At 37.4% G+C, this 27,833-nt stretch overlaps 1 long non-coding RNA gene across 1 annotated transcript; it reads left to right on the plus strand.

Annotated features, from left to right (window-relative positions):
- Positions 1-540: 540 nt before the first annotated feature.
- LOC135287037 (uncharacterized) lies at positions 541-27,721 on the plus strand. Its single transcript, XR_010350945.1, has 5 exons — positions 541-660; positions 912-1,029; positions 21,557-21,692; positions 25,130-25,203; positions 26,396-27,721. It is a non-coding gene; the product is annotated as an uncharacterized LOC135287037 (long non-coding RNA).
- The last annotated feature ends 112 nt before the right edge of the window (positions 27,722-27,833 follow it).

Raw genomic sequence — 27,833 nt, forward strand, 5'->3', positions numbered from 1 at the left:
CCCATTTTTTGATAATTAATAAATTCATATTAATCGACTCAAGAAATTAAGAGTGGAGGAAGCCTTTCCTTGGACTGTCATGTTTTCACATTATTATTTGGCTTTCCCATTCCTAAAGCATCTAGTTTGGTTACAAAAGTGATTGTTGTGTTTCAGCATGTGTTTATTCATCAACTTGTAAATAATTTTCCGCTCTGAATATGAGACAAAACAATATAAAATAAATGAGATCATTAACAATACATATGGAAGTAATGCTTGCTGTAATGCTTTTCCTTACACTCCCTCCACAAGTTAAAGGCAGATTAATTTGAGCATTAACTCTGAACTTCTCCTCAGCTTAAGCAATTCACCTAATTTGTTGTATTTACTTAATATCCATGCCCACAATAGCACAGAGCTCCTTATAGAACTTGCTGTAATTGTAAAAAGGAAAACACAGGAACTATTTTGGTTCAAGACATCTAGATCAAAAAGCTATCATCTGATTAAAGAACAAGGACTGCTTAGAATCATGAAAGAATGTTTGTTATTGTTTTAGGACACGTGTTTTGCAGGAATCATATGATAAGAAAATGACATGGAAAAAGTTTCTCTTTCGGACACCCTTGAATCAGCTGTTCTAATCTTGTTTTGGCATATATAGGAAAAAGCAATCAGGTAAGTTGTAATATGCTTATCCTGCTTCATCTTCTTATTTCTGTAATTGTGGTGACTGCTTCTGCTTCTGCAGTTTTGGAAAGAGAGTTTAGAAATATTTTCTGTTGCCTGAAGTTTACAGAACTCTATCTGGGGAAATATTTTAAAAGTAGTATAGGAAAAACTCCCAAATTAAACAGTACTATTTCCTTCCAGTAGCTTTTATTAATAATTAGTATACCTAACAAGATATTTTCTTTTCTTGTCTTTAGAATGGGTATCTAAAAGCACTTGACTGGAAAGTGTCTAGTTTTGCTTCATCATTTTGGTAGAAAGGAGGAGCATGCTGATTTACAAAAGTGAACAGAAGGAAATCAAGGTAGAACCAAGGTAAGCTGAGCTGTAAATTAAGTTCAAAGATGTCACAAAAAGTGTTGCTGAAAATAGAGAATTCCCTGTTCTTAGACTCATTCCAGACAAAGAAGTTGATAGAGAGAGACCTGTATGAATGATACGCAATGCTGCCAGTGCTTGCAGTGAAAGAGAATGTTATTTAAAGGACTCAGTGTAAAATATGTAAAAGGTGTTCAAAATGACATCTGATTTCAGTAGTGCAGAGGTTGTTTAAATGCATATTTCTCACCAGTCTCTGCAATTGCCTTCAAAAATGGATGGTCACATTGGATGCCAGTGTAAGGAAAGGCAAAGAGGCAAGAAGAGCAATTATTCTCCAAGCTGTAACATGATATTCATTGTTGGAAATGCTGCATGGTATTCAGCAATAGAGGTGTACAGAACTCAGCTGGAAATGTTCACAACAAACCTTGTGAACTTGAAAAAGTAAAGTTTTTCCTGCTTAAACAGACCAGTTGGCCCAGATGGCCCCCTGAAACTCTTTCCAGCCTAAATGATCTGATGATCATATGACATTCTCAAAAATGGTTTTGTTTCACTTGAAATGAGTATTCAGATCAGGGCAAGACAGTGTCCTGAGCCAAACACGACAGCACAACACTACTAGATATTTAATAAAATTATATTGTAAAGAATTGTGAACATTGAGTAAAACTGATCATGAAGCAGTATATTTAAACTATGGGGAAAAATATGCTCCCTAAAAATCCAGCATGACAAAAAGCCTGAAGCATTTTCCACAAGAACTTCTGCACATATGTGTAAGTGCAATTAACAAGAATCTCTTTTCCAGCAAAATTGAGACAATTCATACGTCAGTAAGATCTACACATATTTGGTATATGTATCCTATGACAAATATCAGTTCTATTTCTCAATTTAGAAAGTTTATTCTTTAACTGAAGTTGTCAACCTTGAGACACAGATAAATTGAAGTTAATGTAAGTCACACTATTAATAAAAATTCTTAGTTAAACACACACTTAATACCCAAAATTTCATTCCATATAGCCTCCAAAACAGGATTCTTGCACATTTGGGTAATTTGTAACAAAAAGCCAAAGACTGAAAGTGTTCAAAAGGCTTTCCTATAATATCTTACAAGACAAAATAAAATGAGGACAGCATTCTCTGTTGCCATGGAAACACAAATGTCCACTGCAAATTATGTGATGTTTAAAGTTATTTTCTATGCCAGTTCCAACAGTTTTTCTAAAATATCATGTTATTTTCACAGAGAGACAACACCCCTGCTGTTCTAAAGTTTAGAACTTTGTAAAAACAGATACATAAATGTTGCCTGGACCACCAGCCAAAGGCTTTCTAAATTGGAACTTTTTTACATTTTCTTCTTTTGAGTAATAGGAAATGACTAAGTTCAGAGAGCTGAAAATCCCCTTATTGTTGGAAACTGCTTTATTGTTTTAGGCTGAAGACTCACAAGGAAAACAAAAGGGGAATACACCGGACTGGATACTAAAGAATACTAAAGAATTCCCCAGTCTGTGCAGGGAAGTGCAGGACTTCACACCCATGTGGCAGGGTATTTTCTAAACTTTACAGCCAACAATTCAGCCAAGGGCTGGGCTTGCAGATCATTCCTTTCTGAAGCAAACAGGTCTGTAGCACAGCAGATGTGAGCCCCTGGGGCCCTCAAACAGACGCTGAGGTGTCTCTGCCCACCAGGTGGAGAGAGCCTTTGCAGTCCTTCCTAAAATGTTTGCAGGATCTCCCTCTCCCTGCCCCCAGACAGCGCCATGGGCAATCCTCTGGGATGACTCATCTGAAAAGGAAGATTTGCATTCTTTGAGGTTTCTGTGAAAACCCAGATACTTGAAACCGGCTGAATAGTGACATATACAATCACCATCCTCGGGATCACCACCCCTTGGGTGAACCCCAGAGAATGATGCCCTTGCAGAGCTGTCATTAAATAGACGTTGCACAGCTCAGCTGTGCCTCACCACACTCTTGTTTGAAGGGCCTGCTTTGCAGGAGGGAACGCAGGAAACATCACATCTCCCAAAATTCACTGATAACACAGAGGAAAAACAATATTCCTTCCCTTCCCAGGGTTTCTAACAGAGAATATCAGAGTGGGACAAAGGGCAGATGCAGGTCCCTTATACAAACTGAGGAAGAAAGAGGAGTACAGTTCCCAAAACAAAGCCTGCAGCATCTGTGAGCTGGAGCGGAGAAGGTGAAACGTTAAGGACCTTAATTTATTCTTCTCTTCCAACTTTGCCACGTGAGGCCAGAATATCAATATTTAATGCAAAACTTGCAGAGTTTGATTTTGATCCCAAATTTCACATGGATAAAATCTCATCAATAATTTTACTAAAGTCAACAGCTCATCTAGCATCGATCCAAACATTGCCACCAATTGTTTCCGACTAGCACAGAGGTTTTCTGAGCTTTGTATGAATTAGTTCCAAGCTTTTTAAACCCCAGTATATGAAAGGCAAATAAATCATTAATACATATTGTTGACTACTATCGCAACACCCACCTTCCTTTGTTGCATACCTCACTGGACCACGAATTCTGCCCAGGCAGTCCAGTACAGGACTTTGCTGTTATTGCAAACATCTCAGTTGTTCCATCTAGGAACCTTTATCCAGTAAATTATTTAAAAGTGTGACAGATTAAACAGGGAAAACAGCAGCAACATTGACATAGTGCTCATGTGATGCAAGGCACAGCACCAGATTTCCATGGAGCAGTTCTATGTTTTCATGGTAAACAGCTTTTGAGACTCAGCAAACATTGTTTTGGGTTGCCTCAGGGAGTCAACTCATCTGCACTTGCTCTGACAGTGTCAGATGATTGTTCAGGCTTTTAAACATCACATGAATGAACGTCAGAGCTGCCTGAAGGCTCTCAAGCGGTGTGAGCTGAACTGAATTTTGCCACCTTGGAGATGAAGGGCTGAAGCATTGCTTGGCTTCCTGGCCAAGAGTGGACAATCAGAGGGAAATTGATGCGTGAGTGGAGAATGGGATGGCAAACCCCAAAAAAATTGTGGTCATTTACTGCTGCTTTATCCTCCCTCGTGTCTTAGTGGAAACCTTCCTTTCTTTTTCACTGACAGCAGGGGATGACCTGGGTTTCCAACCCACTGCTGCTGGCAATGGCACCAGCAGAGCCATGGCCTTTTTACCTTTCCTTTTGCCTGCTCTTTCTCCAAGTTGCTTCATAACTTGCTGCCTCTGGCTTTTCTGTCACAGCATTCTCCTTCCTTGGTTGACACCTCACAGGACCACAGATTCTGCCCAGAAAGTGTGGCACAGGTCAGGCTGCTCTAGCAATTAGCACCATTATTTTTTCAGTAAGTGATTTATAAACATGGCATATTAGACAGGAAAAACAGGTGGCTTGCTTTGCATACACCTGGGTCTGGTTGTGATGAATGTTAAGGAATAGCACTTACTAGCAATAAATAATGCAGCTCTTCTGATCTCCCACCAAAATTGTACCCAGAGAGGTCTGGAGTTCCTGCAGCTCAGTTGCAGCTATTACTTTCTAAAGAAACCATCTCTACCCTAACTATAGGGAATTTATGATGACAATGACTTTTTACCCAAATTTCAAACAGAACAATTTTTCTATGCCCAGCCTAGTTTTTCTCCTAAGAACTGAATTTGCTCTAGATGTATTTTATGACTCAGCACCCTGCCCTAGTAAGTCCCTGTCATCGCTGGTGACAGAGACAGAACAGAAATGTATCATGCAGCTACATTGTCAGGACTGAAGTGAACCCAGAAGGAGCTTTTAATCTTTAGGCCAGGGGCTAAAAAGGTAACATGATAAATTCACAAGCACCTAGACTGTGCAGTGACTTTCAGACTTGATGGCAACCTGAGGCTGCCGAATGAATAACTGATGAAAACCTCAAAATGTGTGTGTGGGGAGAAGTGTGACGAGACCAGCTACAGGCATATTTTTTAGGCAGGAAAAATGCTGTCTGTTAACAACAGTTCATGTGAGAGCACTCTGGTACTTTGTGTATCTGACTCTCCACACAGAGCTCATGGGGGAGTCAGGTGTAGCACAGGGCAGGCCAAATCTGCTGAGAGATCAGATCCAAGCTGAGGCTCTGCCTCCCCACTGCATGAAAGTAGAAGGGATCATATGTGGCTGCTGAAATCACTGACTCATCTGGGTGCCATCATATGCCTGTAATTAATTCAACATGCCTAGTGCCTGGAATAGTGGTGTAGGCGTTCAGACAACATGTTCCTCTGAGAAAATACACAGTGAGACAGAGCCTTGCACAGCCCTACTTACCACAGCTTGTTCTTTCTAAATTATGGACCTCCAAGAAGTTGGGGGTCAATGGGAGGGCTGTAGCTCCAAAGCAGGACTTAAATGCATGTAAGCAGACACCTAGGAAATATCTGAGAGCTTGAGCTTGAAACTAGTCCAAGATCAGGCTTCTCCCTCTCTATCTGACTGTGGCTGTGTGAAATGGCTGTGGGGCAATATGGGACAGGCAGGACAGTCTATCCAGAACTTGTAGGAGCCCATGCAGCGTAAGATTGTAAAGGTCATCTCAAAGCTACTTCCAAATATGGCTAAATCCAGGCAGAGCATCCAAGATAAAAAATTGACTCAAAACTACCTGTTTACAGACACTACAGAAGCACCCTCTGTACTCCTTGGTAGCAGAGCAGACCTGGTCGTGTCTGGGTGCAAGGAGACACACTTTGCTGCTTGCTCAGGGGAGTGTATGGTTCATTTACAATCACTGCCTCATTCTCAGTGAACTTCTCTGTGCTGAAGCATGTTAGCACTTACAAAAAACAGGAAAGCTGTGGACTACTGACCCATATCTGCATAAAGCCTCAAATTAATCTTCCTCTCCTGCTCTTTTCCATCCCCAGTGATGACTGAAAAAAGAGAGAACAGTGATTAGATTATTTTACTAATCTTTATCCTATTTATTAAATCATGACATTTCATCCCCCATTGAATTGCATAACTATACTATTGAGAAGTGTAATATTATCCATTTTTATTTCAAAATGCTGAATAAAAGGCATGTCTCTGACACATTTCAGAGGAAATTAGACAATGATATTTTTGTACTCAGAAATGAGATGTGTTTTTATCTTACCATGCTTAATATTCATGCTAATTTACAACACACTTTTTTATTGTTATCAGAGAAGCATATTCTTTAGGTATAAATTTGATCTACTGCCTGCTAACTCAGGATTACATGAACATAGCTTTTGGCCCATTTCTCTTTGTATTCTCTTGTGTGCTGCCATGCCATAAAAGGCAATAAAAGTATAAAGATCTTGCTGAATATTTTTCCTCTCAGTTTTTTTAAACCTACAGAAAGTCCTGGTTTGAAATGGGCAGATGACACAGGGTTATTATTCCATTCTCTTCTATCAGAGGAGGATCTGAAGGTCTTTTTACTCGAAGTACCTCCAGCTTGCTTTATCCTTCATTTAATAGTGTTTTATTATACTGGACTTTTAATCAGTCAAAATCTAATAAAAAAAAGGCATTGTCATGTCTAAAATAGAGCATCTTCTCATTCTCCTCCCCCTGATCATATTAGGTATGTTCAAAATTATCCAAAGCTTTTTCTGGCTCAGTTTAGGAATTTGTGTATACATCTAAATCATAAAACTCTCCCATCACATTGGGTTTTTTCTAAATCTGTAAATCCTGTGAACTTTCCTTTAACCACCAACAGACAGATGAAGTATTTCCATTAGGCTTTTAGGGTACTCTGTACATAAGAGGTTCAATATGTGCAAGCTTACTTGAAAAAGCAGGGTTATTTATTGTTAATCACCTGGCCTGATAGTTGCTTCTTGGATAAGCTTTCTTCTTAAAAGAAAGGAGAAAAAGAAAATTTAATCTTTCTAGTTGATGCTTAGCTATCTTTTTCTCCAGGAGCTGTATAAACCACCTTAGCCACAGCCAAGGAGACAACTACTCACTCCATTTCTACATTCTGTGTTGCTGCTGTTTCTGTTTTCTCTCCCCGAACGAGGATTTTAGCAGGATCTCAGAAGGTGAATTCTGTCTGAGCACAAGGACAGACTTAAACACTTTGCATAGTAGATGTTTTAGTAAATACAATGAGCAGGTGAGACAATGAAATAATACATGTTATGAGCTGGTGGACACGTGCTGTTTCTATATATTGGTGACTTCACAACAAAATACCACAAGAAAGGGTTCTTTTTTTTCTTCAGTTTTCCTATGTGCTACTTTCTGTCCATTAATCTAACTAAAGAGTGGCAGATACAAGTATCCCAAAAAATGCCTGTGAATGTCATGACAGAAATTTTCTTCCCTACTGAAAAGATTACAAAGTACAGTGATTAAAACTGCAATGCATCTGTGCTGTACACCAGTGACATGCAGTATGAGATTCCTCTCCAGGCAGCAGATCTTCTCTGGAGATAACCACCACCATTCATAAGGGATAAAACCTGCAGGGCAGAAGGTTTTGATATTGTGCCCCTCTAAAAGAATGTCTTTGGTGCAATTTTTGGGTTGTTATGCTGTAAAAATAAGGCTTGAAACTTGGTTGCAAAGGAAAACTGCGTTCTGAGTGCCTCACCTCAGTTTAAGCACATAATAGCATAGTTCATACTGCTTTTCACAGTTGCAGTAAAATATCCATTTTCCTACTGGGACAGCAAGTGGAAACAAATGGAAACTATTTGAATTTTCCAGTGCTAATTCAGCAGATCTCTGTTTAAACCCACAGATATGCACTGACTTGTTCAGTAAGCCAGCATTAACTCTAAGTGTCAGAAAGTGGTAGCATTTGTGTACCTGGCCAAAGTCCACAAGAGTGGAAGAATGTTATATTTAATATAGATATGTATTCAAAAAAATTCAAAATGTGAATGAATAGAAAACAAAAAAAAAAATAGCATGGTACATGGACATTACAGAGTACATATGATTAAACACCTCACAAATTCTGGTAGATTCCAGATTTAGAGCAAGGTCAGGATCAAATCTGGTTTATTTGCTCAGAAAGAGTGAAAGAAGATGGAGAAAGAAAGTGGACAATCAGTGTCTAAGAATAATGGGCAAAGTCCTCCAAACTCTTTCTTAAGCCTTTGTCATTATCCAAGTGGCAGCAAGCATGTAACAGACATTTTTTTGATGGTAAGATACTTGATTTTTATTCCATGCACAGTTTATTGTAACAAATTACCAGTAAGCTTGGTTTCTATTCTCTTCCTTTCTTTTCAGCATTTATTTTACAGTATTGCTCAGGTATGATACACTTCCAGTTAACAGGGAAAAAAAAAGAAAAGCTATGCCTTCTTTTTTTTTTTTTTAGGTCATTGACTTTTTGTAGTGGGAAAATTCACTATCGTATGACTTTGCCAGTAAATCAGGCCAAATGATTTTGTAAAGCCAAATGCTTGGAAACATGGTCAGCTGATTAAGGCATTGGGCTGTGACTCAGAGGATCTGGATTCAGTTCCTGGCACTTACTGCATCACCTTGGGCAAATCACTTTACTGCTTTTATCCTTGCAATTCCAAACGTTGAAGAACCTTGGCAACATTTCTTCTGCCCTCTCCCTGCCTCCCCCACCACGGGCCACCAGTGCATCCTACAAGCTGTACACAGCTGAGAGAATGGGGTTTGTGCTCAGCATGAAGCTCCCTGTCATCAGCTGAAATGAAATTCATATACATAAGAAATTGTTTTGCTTCCTTAAAGGCACTCTGAGTTGGCCCCATAAATAAATAAATTATGAAAAAAAAGCCCAAAGCTCTCCTTCAGCTCCATGCCCTCCCTTATTTCCATCGTTTCCTCTGTGGCAATGAAAGCAAGCCTTGTATTGTTAGCAGTGGCAGGAGAGGAGCTGCTGCTTCTGTTTCTGCTGATAAATATTTCGACTGCCAAAGCAGCACCTGCAGTGCCAGCATTCAGAGGGTGCCTGCAGACACCCACCCAGCCTGGCTGCCCTGCTCTCGGGGTGCTCTGTTTTGGACTGGGCCCCAGAGCAGCAGCATTTCCTTCTGGAGGCTGTGCATGCCTCCACAGCCATTCCTGGGTGTGATCCTTTCCAAGCTGTCAGCAGAGAGAAGCAAAGGAATCACTTCTCAACCTCTGAACTCCCAAGTATCCTTAATAGGCATGCATCCAGACATTTTCATTAATGTAAGTAGCAGCTAACTAAACTGGCTAATAAGTTGTCTCTGTTTTTCACTCATTTTCAATCAACATAACTAATCAACATGCCAGAGAATGCAAAATACTGTACAAGCCCTTGAGAGGAGAAGCATTTTTAATCATCATGATTGTTCATCTGTTGATAAAAAAGGTGTCTTAAAATTAATAAAATGATAGCTTGTGATGCTGAATCTTTAATAGCATATGGAAAGCACATTCAATATAGAGTGGAAAAGGGCATTGTGGGATATGCTCTGAATCACAAATGTACTGATGTGAAAATTCACAGGGCTCAAGGCACAGTGATGGACAGTTAAATATCTAATGTAGTTAGAAAGGAAATATGACCTGGGGGTGAAAATTTAAACTGAGCTGAAAATACATATAAGTAGGTGACAGTAATAAAGAGGAATAACACAGCTAATAATGCTTGGCATTTGTATCCTTTTGTGTTTAGCAAGCACTTTATAAATCTGAATGAATAAAGACAAACCAGGTCATAATAAGATTAATATTATAATTCTCAATTTATATATGTAACAGCTGACACACAGAGAAATTAAAGCCAATATTACCAAAAGACACCTGCTTTCATTCTGATGCCTGTCTATCCTTCACTGAAAAGTCAAGGTTCCCAGACTTTGAGAAAGCCTATTAATTTTAGGTGCCTTAATTCTCAAAAAATATAATTGCCCATATGTATACAGCAAGGCTTTGCAAAATTGCTAATGGAAACCATAATGATTACACCATATTAAGCTTCTTGGGCTCAATTTGTCTCAGTCAGTCAGCATAGACATCCTTTGCAGCTAAGGAATTTTCATTAGTACTGCCAATGGAGTCTAAGGTATGATTCATCACATCTTAAAGTGACTGCTTTAAACAAGCCAGATGAATTACACCTTAAAAATGCATGTTTCTCTGCATTTATCATAAAGAGAACCTGCCTTGAGCAGAGCATCTGTGAAGGCTGCAGTCCCAGTTCTGGGACTCTGAAAAAGCTCAGTGTTAATGGGCTGCTTTTATGACATTCTGCCCTGGATACAAAGCCAGTAGCAGGTAAATCCTGTGCACACAGAGAGGTTTCTGTTCTCTAAAACCATTCTGATAATAAATTCCTTATACCTGTTTTGTAGTATAGTAAGTATTTAACAAAATTTCTAGAAAGATATACATGCTTCCATGACATATGCATATTTATATTGCTGTCCATCACAGCCATCTACTGCTGGCATTCTCAAAATTATGCAGCTGAAAATCTGACCTGTATTTTGTTTATTTGGTTGAATTTCTTTTTCAGCCAGAGAAAAGGTGAGTGTGTCATTTTCAATGTTTGTGTTCAGTGGAGGCATTTTCTCTCACAAGTGTTGAAAACCCTGCTGTATATACAAAGGCCATCTAGAAATTAATTTCACTACTCTATTTCAGAGTGAGCCTCACGAACTCAGGTTATCTTTATAATTATGATTAATTATCCTGTCAGCTGAGATGAAAGACATTAATAAAAACACAATTTTGGAAGTGCTCACAGAGAAGTTCATCTGTTGCTTCAAATCTTTTTCTGCTGGAAGTATTTACTCCTGGTAAAGAGATGAACTGCTTTTTGCCCAGGGTACCTAATGTCCATCCAAGATTCTTTGAAAAAGTAACAGTCTCAAAATACCAATAAAAAAGGTTCCTGTAAAGCAAATAAATATCTGAGAAGTGGTTTTGAAGAGCCAAGCCTGCATGTCTCTATAATTGTGCTGCTTCCAGAAAATCACATTTTCCAGTTCAAGACATATCTAAAGAGAAGTATTAAGATCAAATATTGCTAGAGAAAAAACATTGCATTTTATCATCTGTAAAGTCAATAGCTCTCATAAGCAGTAAAAGAGTGCAGTTGCAAAGCCCAGGTTGGGTTGGGTGTCTGCACAATCACGTGTGTGTGTTTATCCTGCACACCCTGCTCTGTGTGTTGACATGTACACTGTGGCCAAGCACCACAGCAGCCTGGCAGGATCCAAAGGTGTTCCTTGTCCTCAGTGCTGGCCAGTGTTTGTGTTTCTTTGGTAGCCTGAGAGGGAAAGAATGACCTTGCCACGGGTCACGCTGCAAAGCTTTTGCTTTTTCCAGCAATTCAATATATTAGCTATTGATTTTTGTATTGGTGATTCTGGGTGTTGAGAAAAGGTGGCAGAGGATAGGGCAATAGGATGGTATTGTTTGTTCATGGCAAAGAAAATTTGAAACAAAGTTTAATGAAGGAATTAAAACCTTATGAGTGTGAGTTTAACACAAATAAGAGAAGAGGCAGATCAAGAGATTTGCAATTCTCAGATGAGTGGGTATGGTTCTGACATATTATTTACAGTAGTTTTTAAAAATTTTATCCTTTCTTATCTCTCATGCAAGAAAAACAGTTAAAGTAGCCAGGAACTGGTAAATAGTAAAAAATACTACTGATTAAAAGCAGATGTTATGATTTGTGACTTCAATACTGCAAAACCAGAGAAGGGAAAATAAAGTAAAATAAAGTAACAACAAAAGCTTCTGTATTAGCACCCTGTGCAGGTTTCAGTCTTCATTCATTAGCTCAGATTTTATTCTAGATTCTCCACTGAATTCAGTGAAGAATGCATTCTTGTTTGAGACAGCAGTATGTAGCTTCAGAAACCTTTAGGATTTTATCTATTTGATCACAGATTAATTCTCCTCTCAAACTATTCCAAGAGAGTGGTCAAAACGTCATAGAAATCATTGGAAGGGTTATGAGTGCAATTCAAAAATCTTTGCATCAGTCCCTAAAATGCAGAAAGGTTGAAGGTATTTTTGAACACAACAAAAATGCTTATATAGTTTGTGCAAGCAGTCCAGGAATTTTTGGGACTCAATAAGAAGTGCACTGGAAAAAAATCTATAGTTTTGTGAGTAGCATGTTCCCTTGGAAAGAAATGATTGTAAATTCCCTATCACTAGAGGAAATATCTAACAAATGATGACACAAAAAAGAAAGGGAAGCTTCCTCTCTTGGTTGTTCCTGAAACACAAGAGTCATGTTATAAAGTAATCTGCTGGACTATGTCCAGTGGTGAGTTTCTCAGATGAGAAAATTTATACCTCTAGGATTTGGAAATAGAATTGATAGGTGTTTGGGAAGACTGCTTACCCAAGAACTGATGCATTTTCAATTCTGGAATTAAGTTTATAACTACTGTCTTTGTGTGTGTGGTTTTTTATATTTTTCTTCCTTTATTTTTTTTCTGTGATTTTATATTAAAAATGAAGATGAAGCAGTTGTAGTAATAGAAATTATTTTACTTTCAGATTGGGTATAACATAGCAGGAATTTACTGTTACTCTAACTTGCCTTTTTATTATTTTGGGAGAAATACCTGCAGCCAGTAGATGAATAATTTTAGCATCACTCTCCAACTCCTTCCTTTTCTCTTCCCTCAGCTGTATTGTAGAAATACCCCTGCACAAAGGAAAACAAAGACTGGGTTTATGCTACCAAACTTTATACATTCTGCTGCAGTGATTTAAATTAGTACCTTGTACATCCTGGACTTTCATAAGGTAGATGAAAACAGACATTCATCAACAGAGGGCTATTTAGCTTCTCTGGTACCAGAATTGCCTTTCTCTCCTGGTCTAGGACAGGGACAAAGATTAATTGGTACTCGTGATGAGTTGGTTTTCTATCAAGAACTTGCCTTGCACCAGCAATAATTAGCTGTAATGCCTCAGAAATTGCCACCAGACTCCAAAACCTGTATTATTCTTTTAATGGAAAGAACCTTGAAAGACTTGACTGCAAGTCTAATTAAAGGCATCAGAATCTCAGTTTTGGTTTGTACTGAGGATTTAGAGGCTGGGTCATGTCCAGAACCTAGCCACCATTTCTCAAGGAATGCATATAAAACTGGAATTATGCATTCTTTGGTGCACATGGTGGCAAATGAGATAGAGAGAAACACAGCCCTTTTAAAGAGCAGATGAGTGAACCAGCCAATTCATATGTTTTCATAGGCTTTAATGATTGCTGGCTCAGACATTGTTACGGGAGTAAATAAGATATTTTATGCTACAAGTAGAAGAAATAATTTAAGCTATACATCTAAGTTTAATATGAAAAAGAAATATTCGAGGGAAAAATCTTAGGACAGCCAAGGAAAATATTTGAAGATGCAGCAGTGGTCAGAACTTAATTCCTGTGTAATGTAACATAATAGAAACAAACATGAAAGTGCTAAGACACTAAATGAAATAACTTCAGATTTTCAGCTTGAACATGTCTCTAGATACCTGAACTCAATACATACAGTAAGAACCAAATTGAATCAAAGACATGAAAAAAATTAAAGCTATAGAGAAAAATTTACATCAAAAGAAATTGAAAATTGGGGGCTATTTAAAATTATTAAGGGTAAGTAATGCATGAAAAGCTTAGAGGAAATAATGAATGAGCTATAAAGAGTAAAGCAGATGTTCCACTACAATTTGTCCCATAATACAAGAAGGAGGAATAATCAATAAAAATTTGAAATAGCACATTGTGCACTGCTTAGCAAAAGCGATTCTGGAAAACACCCACGTAGCTTGTAAATGTAATAATTTCAAGATGTTCTTGCAATTCAAAAATTTGAAGAGATACACAGAACTCGCACTTATGGCACAGATATATTTAAAAATGAAATAAATCTACAGAAGATAATATAAATCACTATATTTTAGTATATAAAATTTGTGGACAGATCAGTTCTCCTCGTGGGGTTTATTATACCTTGTTCTAAGTAGCTTAATGTTGGGCAACTTCTAAGAAAAACACAAAATGAGATGGGCTGCTGTCTAGGCAGATATTAGGAATCTTTTCGTCCTTTTTGCATTTCACTTTGTATGTCTGACCTTGTGAATAAAGAGCTCCATCCATCTGATATTCAACAAAATGATAGCTGGTATAGTAAGTCTTCCAATTTATAGGACAGATATATTCTAGTAGCATATGCTGCTAGAGACAGAGCCAGCAGTGACATCTAATCACTGTGAGAAAGCTCATTCTGACTTTGCTGCCAACAATTTAGGTTAGATAACAGACGTGCATTGACTTGATAGCAGGTGGATAAAAGGGTATAAACTGTGTTTTGTGCCTTCTGTCTGTATTACTTATAGATTAGCTGATTTGGGGGATTCAAGAGAGATTGTGTCATACGAATTTAGTTTCTGTGAGGGTTGAGTACTTGTGAAAGATGGCAGATTGGTAGCGTTCAATTCAAAATTCTTGATTTAACTATATGTGGGGATGGTCACATGCTTGTCAAAGCTTTACAATGTATAGATGAAGGGGTACCCAAAGCTCACAGAAGATTGTCTCCAATATTATTAGTGTCTAGTTTTTTCTTATTTTTATTATTTGGTTCTCAAACATTGCTGCTCATGAGAGAAAACCAGACAATCTGTATTTAACTTTTTCATTTACTGGTTGGGGATCTCCTGAACCAACAATTGTTCAGACAAAGGATGAGACTAATTGCAGTGAGGAGATAGACAAAGAAGATATATATTTTCTGAAAGGTTCTTGCTGTCCATAACTCTGTTTCTGTTTTGAAATGTGCTTTGAATCAGAATTTATTGCCACACTACTTGAAAGCATTGTGATTTATAAACAAAAAACTGTTTTTTGACTTATTCCAGTGTAATAAAGACAATGACAAAAGAAATATCCCAGAGTAGCATTATGAGAAGGAAGACCTAAAAATGGAAATGTAGTTAATTCCATTAATTCCCTGGCCTTCTTGTTGACAAGTACAGAGAACCTAACAACATTACTGTTGGTTCATGCCATTATATGACCCCTCAAAGGTGGATTGAGTCCAACAAGTCCACCAGAGCAACAGTTATCACATGACAAAATCTTTCATCATGGTATAATTCAGTGCAAATCTGAAGCAGCAACTTAATAAACTATTCTGTGTTTGTAATTTGTTAATGAGTTTAAAAAATGAGTAAAATTCAAATAATTTACAGAAATGTTATTAAGAAGGAAAGGCTAAATGATTTGTAAATTTTATGAAGTCTTCAATAGTACCTCTAGGATGCAGATTTTTTTTTTCCTGAATGGAGAAGCACTTAGAAATTTCAGACAAAAGGACCAAGCATGGGAATGAGATAAGTCAGTCCAGAAGGTCCAAAGCTCACAGCTTCAGCTATGTCACATTTACAGATGGCCTGGCAGCTTGGGGTGAACAGAAACAAAAGAGGCTCTTTAATGATCCTCTGCAGGGCCACAGCTCTGGCTGTGCCTGTTCCCACCTGACAGTCAGGTGCCTGCAATGACTTTGTTCTTGCTTGTCTTGCCATTTAGCATTCACACTCCCATATATCCTTTTGTTTTCTCCTCACTATTGAAGAGTCTGTACACATGTGGAAAGTGAAGCAATGTTGTATGACAAAATATGTATCATGGTATTGCTGGTTTAAATATAAAAGGCCAAAGAATTAGAAGGTATTTACCTATTTTAGGACTTCACACAATTCCTATTGTAATCAGAGAAAAACTTCCACTTCATTTCCTTCATAGACTGGGGTGAACAATGTGCTTAATCTGGCAGAACTTCACATAAACAAGATAAGCCTTCATCACACAGTTTCTCAGCTGAAAGGATAGCATGCAGACTATGACAACGAACCAGAATTTAGCACTCCCTGGGGAGAGTAAAGAATAAATTCCAAGTATTTTTTTCCTGTGTATATTTTATGAATACCAATTTTAAAATGACAGCTGTAAAAGAAGAAATATTCTTTTTCTATGAACCATGCAGGAGACAGCTTTCACTAGTTCACAACTTTATGTTGTCATTTATATCATTATTAAATTACATTCCTAAGGAATTGCCTTTATTTTATAAGTTACATGAACATGGGACACTTGCTTTATGTCTGGACTTTTTCAATCTTGTCAGGTGAAACTACTATTATTTCAGTTATTGCTATCCTAACTCATACATTCAATGATTTTTTGAATGTAGTACTTTGAAAGAAATGAAATTATATGGGTTTTTGAACAGATATTTAAGGCATAAGTCTTTTCCTGATTAAAAACAACAAGAATAATTACAGGTAAACTAATTGATGAAAAATAGATGCGCATTCAGCACCATCAAGAGAAGGTTACTAAAAATATAATGCTTGAGAAAACAAAGACCTTAAGAGACCAAAAGTTTTACATTCTGCCATTAAATTTTTCATAGTAATCAATGAAGTGCTGAAAACTTACAATACTATTTCTGGCAATATCCAACATCCACTTCATTTCTATTTGCCATTTCTACATATAACAAGATTGACAGAGTTACTTTAGGAAATGCAGACGAATATACTGCCATATCTTTTATATATTTTTATTAAGCTAAACTTTTTATTACTTAAAATCTTAGCTGTTGAAAACTAAGGATCAAATTGAAGTAAGGAAAATGCACACTACAAAATGTGCCATGAGTGGAAACAACTACAGTCAGTACACCTGAGTGTGTGCCTGATGTTCTAAAATATCCCACTGGGGCATTACATGGGCACCTCTATAAACCTAGGGACAAATTCCAGTAGGTTTTATTGGGAACAGGGTTTCATCATTTGTCTTCTCTTAGCTTTGACCGGACAATATTTTTTTCAGGAAAGATAATACATTCCTGTGGAACCAGGTTCAAATTGGTGTAACTGGGCTGTGTTCAGTGTCATTGTGTGCAGGATGGGTTGACAGATGTATTCTGAAATGGATGCAGCACTTGCAGCTTTCAAATATTAGTGTTACTAATAAATAGAGGACTACATACTCTATTTATTAAACTTTCTAAAACCCAAACAGCAGCTTTAGGAAAAGAAAGATTTATCTACCAATAAAAACCCAAAGATTACATTTACCAAATCCCCATTCTGTATTATAATGAAATTTGTCTTTCAGCTTTTAAAATGCATTTATGGAGCCAGAAATGTATTCTGGTCCACTGTCTTTGAGATGAATAACCACATTATTACTTGCCTGTCAAATCTAAGTACGGTTGTTAATAACACACAGACAGCTACTAAAAATTCAAAACATGGGAGGTTTCCTTTGGAGAAAATTGCAGTTTTTACCTCTGATTTCTCTTCTGAATCAATTACTTACTTTCATATGCACCTTGCAATACTTGATCCCCAATCAGAAATGAAAAATGGTTGAAAGGATTCAAAGATTTTTCAAACATACCTATGGAAATACACTGCCAGAATTTTAAAATTCCACAATCTTTAATCTATAGAATATCTGTCATCTTCACATTATCCAGTAAGCCTATAGAATACTTACTTGATGGAAAATATTTAAAGGTATTTTTAAATTTTTGCACTTTTATTTTCTATGTAATCTATATTTGCACTCAGAAAGCTGGACATCTAAACCAGAATTCCTTCCTGATACCATATTTTAACAGTTTTACTTTACTACTTTTCATTAAATTACGGAAAAGAAAAATACCCGTACTTATGATAGATACAAGGAAGAGCCACCTAACCTAAACATAACAATATAGGTTATTTCCCTAGTGTGAACACATTCAAACATATTGTAATGTGGCTGAAAATTCTAGATCAAAACTTCTCTACAATCATAAGAATACCTTTCTACTATTTTTTCTACTAACCAATGTAAAAAAGTTAATACATTTTGGACTTAAATTTCCATCCAGTGTGACAATTTCACTAACTTCTGGAATCCTTTTGTACCTTCTGAGTGGTAGATCTGGAGCCTAGTATCTCTGCACTATTTTCTGGAGCCTCCCATTCAAATGATTTTATTTTTTCATAAACTATAGATTTGTGATTTCCAGAATGCACTATGGAACTTTTATGAGTGTAAATGTAAGTGAACAGCCCAAGCCACAGAACAGAGATAACAGAGCACCTTTCATATGTCACCCATGTATTGCAAAACATTTTTTTTTTCTGCAGGCTTTAATTTGCCATCCTCATCAAACCAGGCTGATCATCCAGTGAGGAAGTGATTGGAAAGGTCTTCTGCTGAGCAGATTTATTGCTAATTTTTAGGTTTTGGAAGATTACCGAGGAGGAAGATTAAAATCAACTTGTATAATTAGGTTCATTCACTTATCATTTCCCTAAACTTATCCTATTTAACATTATATCTGTAGAAAAGTACTGTGAGGGTCTGCTCCAAGTGTGTTGCAGCAACAGACTCAAGCTAAGTCTCAGATTCAATTTGGTGTAGAGAATCCAGCCAAGTGTGCAATGGCAGATCTTCAGATTCACAGAAGAATGAGAAGTGAACTCACAACTGAGATGCTGCTAATATCATTCTGTAGAGCACTTAAAAATAGCACAAGCATCTACAAAGGGCTTCAGATCTTGCTGAAGAGGTTAAAAAGAATTTACTTAAAAAGTAAGATTACAGGTCCTTTGTAATTTTTCAAGCCTGAGTTTAAAATATTTTAGTTGTATTTTTCTGATGGCAACACCAAAAGATTTATAAAAAATATAATTTTTTCAGTAAGACAAGAAGATTGCTAGTAGGATACCATTCCAACCTTATTCAGCAACATGGTAGTCCCAGCTCGTATTCACATAAATTCAACTTAGCATCACATGTCAAATCAACCAAACGAATATCTCACATTTGAGGTGTTTCATCCCTATGTTTAACAAAAATGTCCCAAGAGGTTTTGCTCATTATTAAAAATTTCACTGATATGGTCCTCATGTGTCTGCCTGCTCATCTATGCATTTGCCAACTCTGGAAAACCTAATCACACTGCACTGCCAACTCTCTTTTCAAGAAAGTCAACAGATAATTATGCAATCTGTTCATGCAGTGCAAATGACTTGGCATTCTGGGAGCCTACCACTGCGACAGGAAATAATCCCTACTTTGTGGGGATGGGAACACCTTTCGTGAATTCAAATTCCATGCTCTTCTAATGCCATCATATGAGGCAGCAGCGGCAACATGCAAATATTTTTAAAATTACAGAGTTGGCTTTGTGGTTGGATTATTTCTTTTGACAGCTCTTTCAGATATTACACTTGGTAAAGCCCAGTGTACATCTGCATGACATGCTGCTATTCAAACAAAAGCATCTGCCTTCTGTGGAGGTATCTTATGCCTCCAAAAAGACTGCTGCATGAAAAGTCTACAGCTCGCTCCCCCCACCCCATCAGCTTGCCTCATTACAGTCAAATTACCTTAAAGTATAAAACCTATTTATTTTTCCCCTAAGGCTGTTGCACAGTAGATTAAAAAAAAAAAAAGTTACTCTTGTGATACAATGTATGAGTTCTTAGTTGAATAGCTCTACTTTCAATTATTTCATTTCATATATCTACATGACCTGCTACATTCTACAAGTTCCAGAGGAACACAGGGGCAATGTATTTGGCTGATCAAAGATGTTTTATGAAATGACTGACAGTTACAAGTGGGCAGACAGTTACAAACACAGTAAAACAGAGTGCAGTTGCTTTGTCAGTTGTCTTTAGCTAAATAAAATACCCCTCCAGATATCCAACTGTTGGAGTATCTTTTCAACTACTCATATAAAGAAAAAATTTATTGTGCTTGTATGCTTGATGATCTATGCTTGCATACATATGATTCATATTTCATGTGTGCACGGACTTCTTAAACATGACAGGAATAAATACATTTTTACTTGCAGGTAATAAAGTGGGAAGAAATATTAAACCATCAAGGGACATAGAAAAATTGTGGTGTAAGAGAATCTTAACTTCATGTAAGATTAATTTGAATAAATGTAATTTTCTATAGCCACCTTGTCATGATGACTCATCATTCTCCCATAATTAATTTACACTAATAAAATCAAGATAAGACTAGGTTATAAGGAACAGAAGTATATTTCCTTCTTCTAAGAAGGGCAGTTATAGACAATCTTCTGAACAAAAACAAGGTCATGATCCCCCAAAAAAAAGATTACTTGGAAGACTAAAATGGGGAAAACACAGAAGAGTATTAGGCATTGTCCTTTTCAGTATAAAAAGATTCTCCTTAATCTTTTCAGCAGCAAAAATATGACAATACAAATAATATGCTGTAAGTACAGTGGAAAAGCTTGTGAATAACCTTGAGTCAGCCTTGCAAAACGCTGCCAAAGGCCCATCAACACCTTCTTATTAGAGCTGTAGCAATAACTCTCGAGAGACTTAAGCCCCTCTAAATTTGTGAGCTCACTGAAATCACCAATAAGATCCCCACTGATGAGGGACCGTGAAACTGTTCCACTGGGCAGCTCATTCATCAGACACTTTCAAAGTGCTCAAGGCAGAAAAGCTAAACAAGCTGATGAAAACAGATGCTATACAAAAGATTGCTGTATTAAAGCATCCTAAAATCAAAATGGGATTCCTTTTGGCAGGGGACCACAGAGAGGAGCAGAGAATAACAGGTGAGTACTGGGAGTGAGGAGGTGAATAGATGACTTAGCTAAGCCCAGGTAGAGCTTAAATTTGCTTTCTTTTGTTCTTGATGTAAATATACTGTATAGGAAAGATAGTACAGAAAACACCAGAAAATAAATTTCTTCTTACTGCTTAGGAAGTGCAATGTTCTAGCTAATGTTGACTATGGCCAGAATCAGTCTGTATATAAAAAAACCCCATTGAAATTCTTGGGGAAAAAGACCAAACCAACCAAACAACAACAACAAAAACCTAATGAAAAGTACATTCAAATTTCATTATAACCTGGTTAATTTTTTTTTTATTAAAACATTGATTTTGGGCAATTTTTTTATATCTAGTGCAAAATTATTTATGGCTGAAATATATTTTTGTGACTTCTCTAATCAGTGGAGCTAAATATGAAATTCTAAGGATCAGCTTGTACCACTTTAAAAGAAACAAATAAAAGAGTTCAGCCAAACCCTTTACAGGCTCATTTCTTCCCATTAACTGTAAAGATCTTGATAGTGACCAACTTAGATGTAAATGCCTGCATGATGGATGTCTAAAGGTAGGCAAGGGATCATCTCATCTGTCAGGACAGGCATAAAAATTCCTTTCCTCTTCATCAGAACAAACACTGCAAAGTCAGAAATTACTTTTCCTCTGTAGCAACCTAAGAAATTCTTGCTCTCTGATTTTTCTCATGCACATTTAGAATAACATAAGGGGGATTAATGCTTTCAAAAAATTGGAGTTTTAAACAGAACATTTTATTCACAGTACCATTGTTAGTAATGCTGCTTGTATCTTCTACTGCCATTAGAGTTAAGCCCACCAAGCTCAACATGGACTGAATTAGAAGAGTAACTGTAATCCTCTGCTGTGGATTGATCAACAGGGAAGGTAACTTCTCTCCGGTCCCTCTGGGCAAAATTTACCTTCAGAACTTGCTTTGTGATGAATGCTATTAGAAGAAGAGGTGTCAAACCACTACACAACTGTATAGAAAAATCTTCAGGCTACTTCAGATCCAGGTAGGTTTTTTGACATCTCTCCACTTAGCTATCCTTCCTGTTTCTCATGGTTCAATGAGAAATCTGGGCATATATTTCACAAAGGAGATGGAAGACAAAACTCTCCATCTGTTTGTGTGTCGTTGCCATCCCTGGAGTTTTTTGTCCATTCATAACCAAGTCTGAAAAACTTATTTCCTCAAATAATAGAAGTTCCTACTCATTTTACATGAATGAATTCCTGGTTATAGCGATGTCTCTAATCAGCATTTCCTTGAAGGAAGAGGCTTTGTAATGCAATAATTTGCTTGTTTCAGGAGGGAGCAGCCATCTGGCCAGTAAGCACACATGTATGTTTGGACAGTCAGCACATGTGCAGCTGTAAATCTGCTGCAGCATATGCTGCTGCTTGTCCAGCCAAGCACGTGGAAGACACAGGAGGAGAGAAGGTAGCAAGGAATGTGTGGAAAAGTCCTGCAAGTATTGCCAAGAGGCTTAAAGAAAGGTGGAAACAAATCTTCATAATTTTTGTTGCTGATGAAAAGGTCCATATAAGCTTTCATATATGTACCCTTCACGTTTCCACAAGTGAAGATTTAACCCTTTCCAGGAATGTCACAGGTCCTCCCTACTCAGCTTATTTTTCACACCTCTTCCATTTCTGTTCTTCTGAAGAAAACAATGTCTGTTAAGATTTTGTGTGAAGGAATTTGGAAGCTTACTTGTGACAAAAAGGAGGAAGTGTGTATTAGCATTATCATGAAAACATTATAGAGAAGCATATGCAGAATCCAGCTGACACCACACTTCCTCACAGAGGGCAGTGCACTTGGATAGTCTAAGTGCTTAAAATGCATGAAGTGAATATATGAAATATTTGAAAACAGATTATATTTTATCTCCAGGCACATGGTGAAGGTTGCTTCAGAGAGTTGCTTAAAAAAGAATAAGTTTGAAGACCAATGTCTTTAATCTTTTTTTCTAATAAGCTGTTTTAGACAAAACTGATATTCAGAGGGTGAAAGGGAAGACTTTCTGCATTGCTAAGAAATGAGCTGCAATCCTGTGTATTCAATAGGAAGGCAAGCTTGTCAGGCTGTCAGAGAAGCACCAGACTGTTCATGCAGCCAGTTAGCCTTCATGTAAGCTGCTTAACTACCTTCTCTGCTGTGCTGTACATTGGAGATTAATGGTAGGCACAGGAAACTGAACGGGAAGATTTACCAATGAAGAGAAATACTGAATGAAATACCCCATAAACAAAATTATATTCTCTAAATCTTCAAATTCCTGGAAAGCTTATACCAATGCCAGGGAGAAAAGGAATCAAAGTGAGCAGCCAAGAAAGCAATTGCATTCTTTCCTAAACAATTTCTCAATCAACAGAAATTTTTTGTATGCATTAAGTTACAAAGGAAAACACTTTTCAATTGAAGAAAATAATGTAGAGACTTAAAAATAGTTTCTCTTTTGTTTTCCTTTTATTTTTCTTGAAGAAAAGCAATCATATTTCTGCAAGACAAAAAGTGTGGCCCTGAAAATTTTAGTAACCTAACCAAAATAATTCAAAGCTATGCCATGCCAAAAACTTAGTTTGGCTATGAACCTGTGTCCTTTCAGGTAGAGTCCAATATCTCAATTCTTAAGCATCTGTCTGTCTCTGCAGTCACCTGAAAAGCTGAAGACAGATATATCAAAATGTTTAGGAAAGTAACTTCCACCTGCTTCATCAAATCTTTCTTGGATCTGAACTAAACTTCCACAAATGAAGTTACCAAGCATTTGTTTGTCTATGTGTGGAATTATCCTCTTCTAGGCACCACTGCACACTTTGGTTTCTTTTTAACTCATGAGTCCTGTCCTTCACTGATCTTGCCTGGAAATCATTGTCTTATTGGAGTGCTTTCGTTACACCAAGAGCAACATAGAAGAGAAGAAAACCTGTTTTACTTTATATGTTGGTAATTAGTCTATTCAATTAAGAAAAGGGGAATAATATCCTTTCTTTGAGCAGATTTTAACTAAAAAATCCAGTTCTTTAGATCATTCTTCTATTTGGCTTTATCATTCCAGTGGATATAATTCTATTTTATATGTAAAAAAATTATATATTTCAGAATTCCCTGAGATATGCTATTTAGAAAGTTCAATGACAAGGTCAGGCAATGGTTTTCTAGTCAGTAGAAATCATTGAACATAGTCTTATTTAATCCTGGATGTTACAACCGTTGAAAGAAGACAATGAGAACAACTGGAACAAAGAGGACATGACTAGGTCCTATAAAGTGTCCTAGTATATTGGAATGAACACTAACACTGTCTGCAACATACACGGAGCCCACTGCATCACTGTCTGGAGGGAGCAGGTGGAGACAGCAATCCTGAGGAGATCCTGCATACAGAAACCTTATGAAGTGCATGGTAACATTGTCTTACTGATGATATATAAATATGTTTTATTGTTTCTTTCTCACATTGCTTCAAAGTGTGACCTAACACATGGTAAGGGCTGATACTGTATTCTTTAGTGATTTGCTGCTCAGAGAAATTGACTTGTGATAGAATATTTAGTGCAGTAATCAGTGTAATTCAACCAAAGTTGAGCCAGCACAGGGGTTTGTGCTGGTGCAGCTCTGCCAGTTCTGGTTCCAGATCCTCTCTGTCTGCAGCAGAACAAAGGGTTCAGCCTTCACCAGAGCAACCCCTCAGACCCCTGGACCTGCCAGAAACAGGGTGTCAGAAGCACCTGCTTCTGCTGTTGTCATCCAAAGCTTATGCAGCCTTTTCTTGATCAGAAGGCCAGTTGGACTTCTGCTGATCCTTCACATTAAGTGACATCTCAAGACCACACTCTGGAAGCTCAGGCATCTTGTTGGAAGCTGTGGTGCATAACAAGTGCCAAATTACCTTTATCATTTGTGTCTTTGAGATCTCTGTTATGACTGTGTCTCATCTAGAACCTGCAAAAGCAGAGGCCAGTTAATAAAATTCACATTTATATTTCTTGGTAATGCTTGCATTGTTGGGTTCCCAGCTGTAGTATGAACATGAGTGTCATTTAAAGCATAGTAGCTGAAGAGTGTACAGCGTACAGTGCAAAATTAGCTCCAGAGAAAGTAACATTTCCAACACGTGAGATTTTATCCAGAAAACAGAAAAACTCATTTTCTTATAGACACATTTCTTTTTGTACTTGAGGAAATTTATGTTGAATAAAGTTTGTTGTATAGCAATAAGAAGTACAGACACTTTAAGGGTGTCAGGCACTGGATTACACTCAATTGCTTGACACCCTTGGTGCTGGCCCTCTGCTTCACTGGAGAACAGTCATGAGACTACTTATTAGATTAAAGCTTGGGTAAATGTTTGTGTAAGGTGGATTGTTAAGGAATGAAACGTAAATTGTTCTATATATGAAACCTTTATTTATCTGTTTACTTTTTTATTTTATTTTGCAGTGTGGAATAAGTTTCTCTGAAGATTTCTGAGAATAGCCATGACTCGTGAACTATTTGATGAAACCTTATCAATGGTGGGCTACACTTCCCAAGTACATTATTTCCTACACAAGAGAAATAATAGGTGAAACAGCAGTGATGGTTCCATGTTAATATGAATTATTTGCAAGATGAAAGGCTATGAGTAAGATACCCTGAAGGAATTCTCTCATTTTCAGCGAGAAGCATTGCTGAGAAGCATGTAAAATGATGTCACCCTTCCAAATGCACAGCAAACATATCCTACACTTGTTTGTCTCTAGTGTTCTATCGAGAGGAATAAGCTTAATTACTCCTCACTAATACTACAACATTTTTTCCTAAATCCAGCATCATGTGCAAGTTGAGTCTGACAGAGATATTTCTAATATTTTAAAAAAATTAAGAAAAAATGAAAAGAAAACCAATAAAAAAAGAAACATGATTTTTTCTTTGAAGCTGGTAGTACTCCAGTCTAGGGTTTCTTTTACTGATTGTGCCCCTGAATGCTGAGACTTCCTTGTTCTCTGTGTATTGTGGGAATGGATCTCGTTATGTGGATTTCTGGCAAAATCAATGGTGAGCACATGAATGTAAGTCACAGGACTGGGTTTTTGTTTATGTTTATTAAATCACAAGATTTTACTAGGCAATATGTAAGAAGATTTTACTGACCAATAATATGATCTGCACCTCACAGGTATTGAGTAATTAAATTACTAAATTAAATTGGGAGAACATTTTTATGATGTAGCATAGATTCAACAATAATAGCAGTTGGTGTCCTTGGAAAAAAAAATTTGTGAGAATTTTAAATTCAGGGAAACTACAATGATAGTGAAAATTATTTCAACCACCTGTAAGACATCAGAAGTTTTCATTGCTGGCAAATTTTTGTAAACGTTTTCTGAGAATAATGCTACTTTTTTAAAAATTATACAGGCTTACTGAAAAATCTGAAAATTATCATAATGGTTATTTTTACTTATTGATTTTAACACTCCATACACACAAGGTGGGAAAACAAATACATTTTTCCAGTTGCGGTATAGTTTTAATAAGAAATACTTCTGATTTTATAGAAGAATTTATTTATGCTAATTATAGGAAAGGAATAAGTGCTCCAACTACATAGTCAATGTTTCACAGCTGTAAAATCAAAATATATGATTAACTGAATTGATATTTTGTTTGCTATTTTGAATTGTTATTTTGGCTCACAAAAACTGTGAAGCTTCTCTGTTTCAGGAGAGGAAACAGCTCTTTTGGCCCCATGGACAGTGGGATGGAGTACACCCTCAGCAGATTTGCAGTGACACCAAGCTGTGTGGAAGGGCTGACACTGGAGGGAAAGGATGCTGTCAAAGGAGCCTGGACAGGATGGAGATGTGGGGTCGTGCAAACCTCATGAAGTTCAAAAAGGGCAAGTGTAAGGTCCTACACCTGGACTGGGGCAAGCCCAAGCCCAAGGACAGATTGCATAGAGGGAGAATGGATTGGGAGCAGCTCTCAGGAGGACTTGGGGGGTTGGTGGATGAGAAACTCAATATAACCCGGCAATGTGCACCCACAGTCCAGAAAGCCAACTTCATCCTGTGCTGCATCAAGGAAAATGTGGGCAGCAGGGCGAGGGAAGTGATTCTTCCCCTCAACTCCACTCTTGTGAGACCCCACATGGAATGCTGCATCCAGCTCTGGAGCCCTCAACATAAAAAAGACATGGACCTGTTAAACTGGATTCAGAGAAGGCTGCAAAGATGATCAGAGGAATGGAGGACCTCTCCTATGAAGACAGGCTGAGACAGCCAGAGTTGTTTAGTTTGAAGAAGAGAGGGTTTCAGAAAGATGTTCTAACATCTTCCAGGGCCTAAAGCGGTCCTGGAAGATTATAAGACTGGATAGAGCTTTTTACAAGGGCATGTAGTAAAAAGACAAGGGAGAATAGCTTTAAACTAAAAGAGGGTAGATTCAGATTACATATTGGAAATGCACTTTTAAGGCAGTGAGGCAGTGGAAGTGTTCAAGCCCAGGGTGGATGGGGCTTTGAGCGACCAGGTCTAGTGGAAGCTGTCCCTTCCCATGACAGGGGTGTTGGAACTAGATGATATTTAAGGACCCTTTCAACCCAGATTCTTCTGTCATTCTGTGAACATTATTAACTTTTCAGTCTGGGTATCAGTTTCCAGCCAAGTGCTGTGGGTAAATTATCAGAAGTGAAGAGCAGGACAGAACCTCACAGGCATCAGAAATGAATGCTGAAGGCATGTGTGTGAGGAAACCTAAACCTGTCCTCTCCTCTCCTGATGGCCCTGTCAGAGCAAACAGCTCAGGAGCCAGCTCTGGCCTTGGGAACTGCTCACATGGCAGCTGCTCATACCCTTTGTTCCTCTCTCGTCTGCCTCATTTTGCTAATATCTATGAAAAGGTGGTTTCAAGGGACACAAACCATTGATGTGTCCTCAGTCATTACTCAAAAGTCTTGCTTTGGTTCCTGTCTTGTTATAGCTTTTATGGAGTGTAAGTAGCAAGCTCCTTAATTTCATGAGCTTTGGTCTTTTGTCTAAGTCCAATATCTGTTTCTGAGGCCTTTTTTTTCATTTGAGATCAAATTTTTTTATATTATTAATGTAAGTTAAATAATATAAGTAATTTTGACAAAAGTGATTGTTGCTGAAGTAATTTTGAG

The sequence above is a fragment of the Passer domesticus genome, chromosome 1 (genome assembly GCF_036417665.1).
Source record: "Passer domesticus isolate bPasDom1 chromosome 1, bPasDom1.hap1, whole genome shotgun sequence".
NCBI classification, from domain to species: Eukaryota; Metazoa; Chordata; class Aves; order Passeriformes; family Passeridae; genus Passer; species Passer domesticus.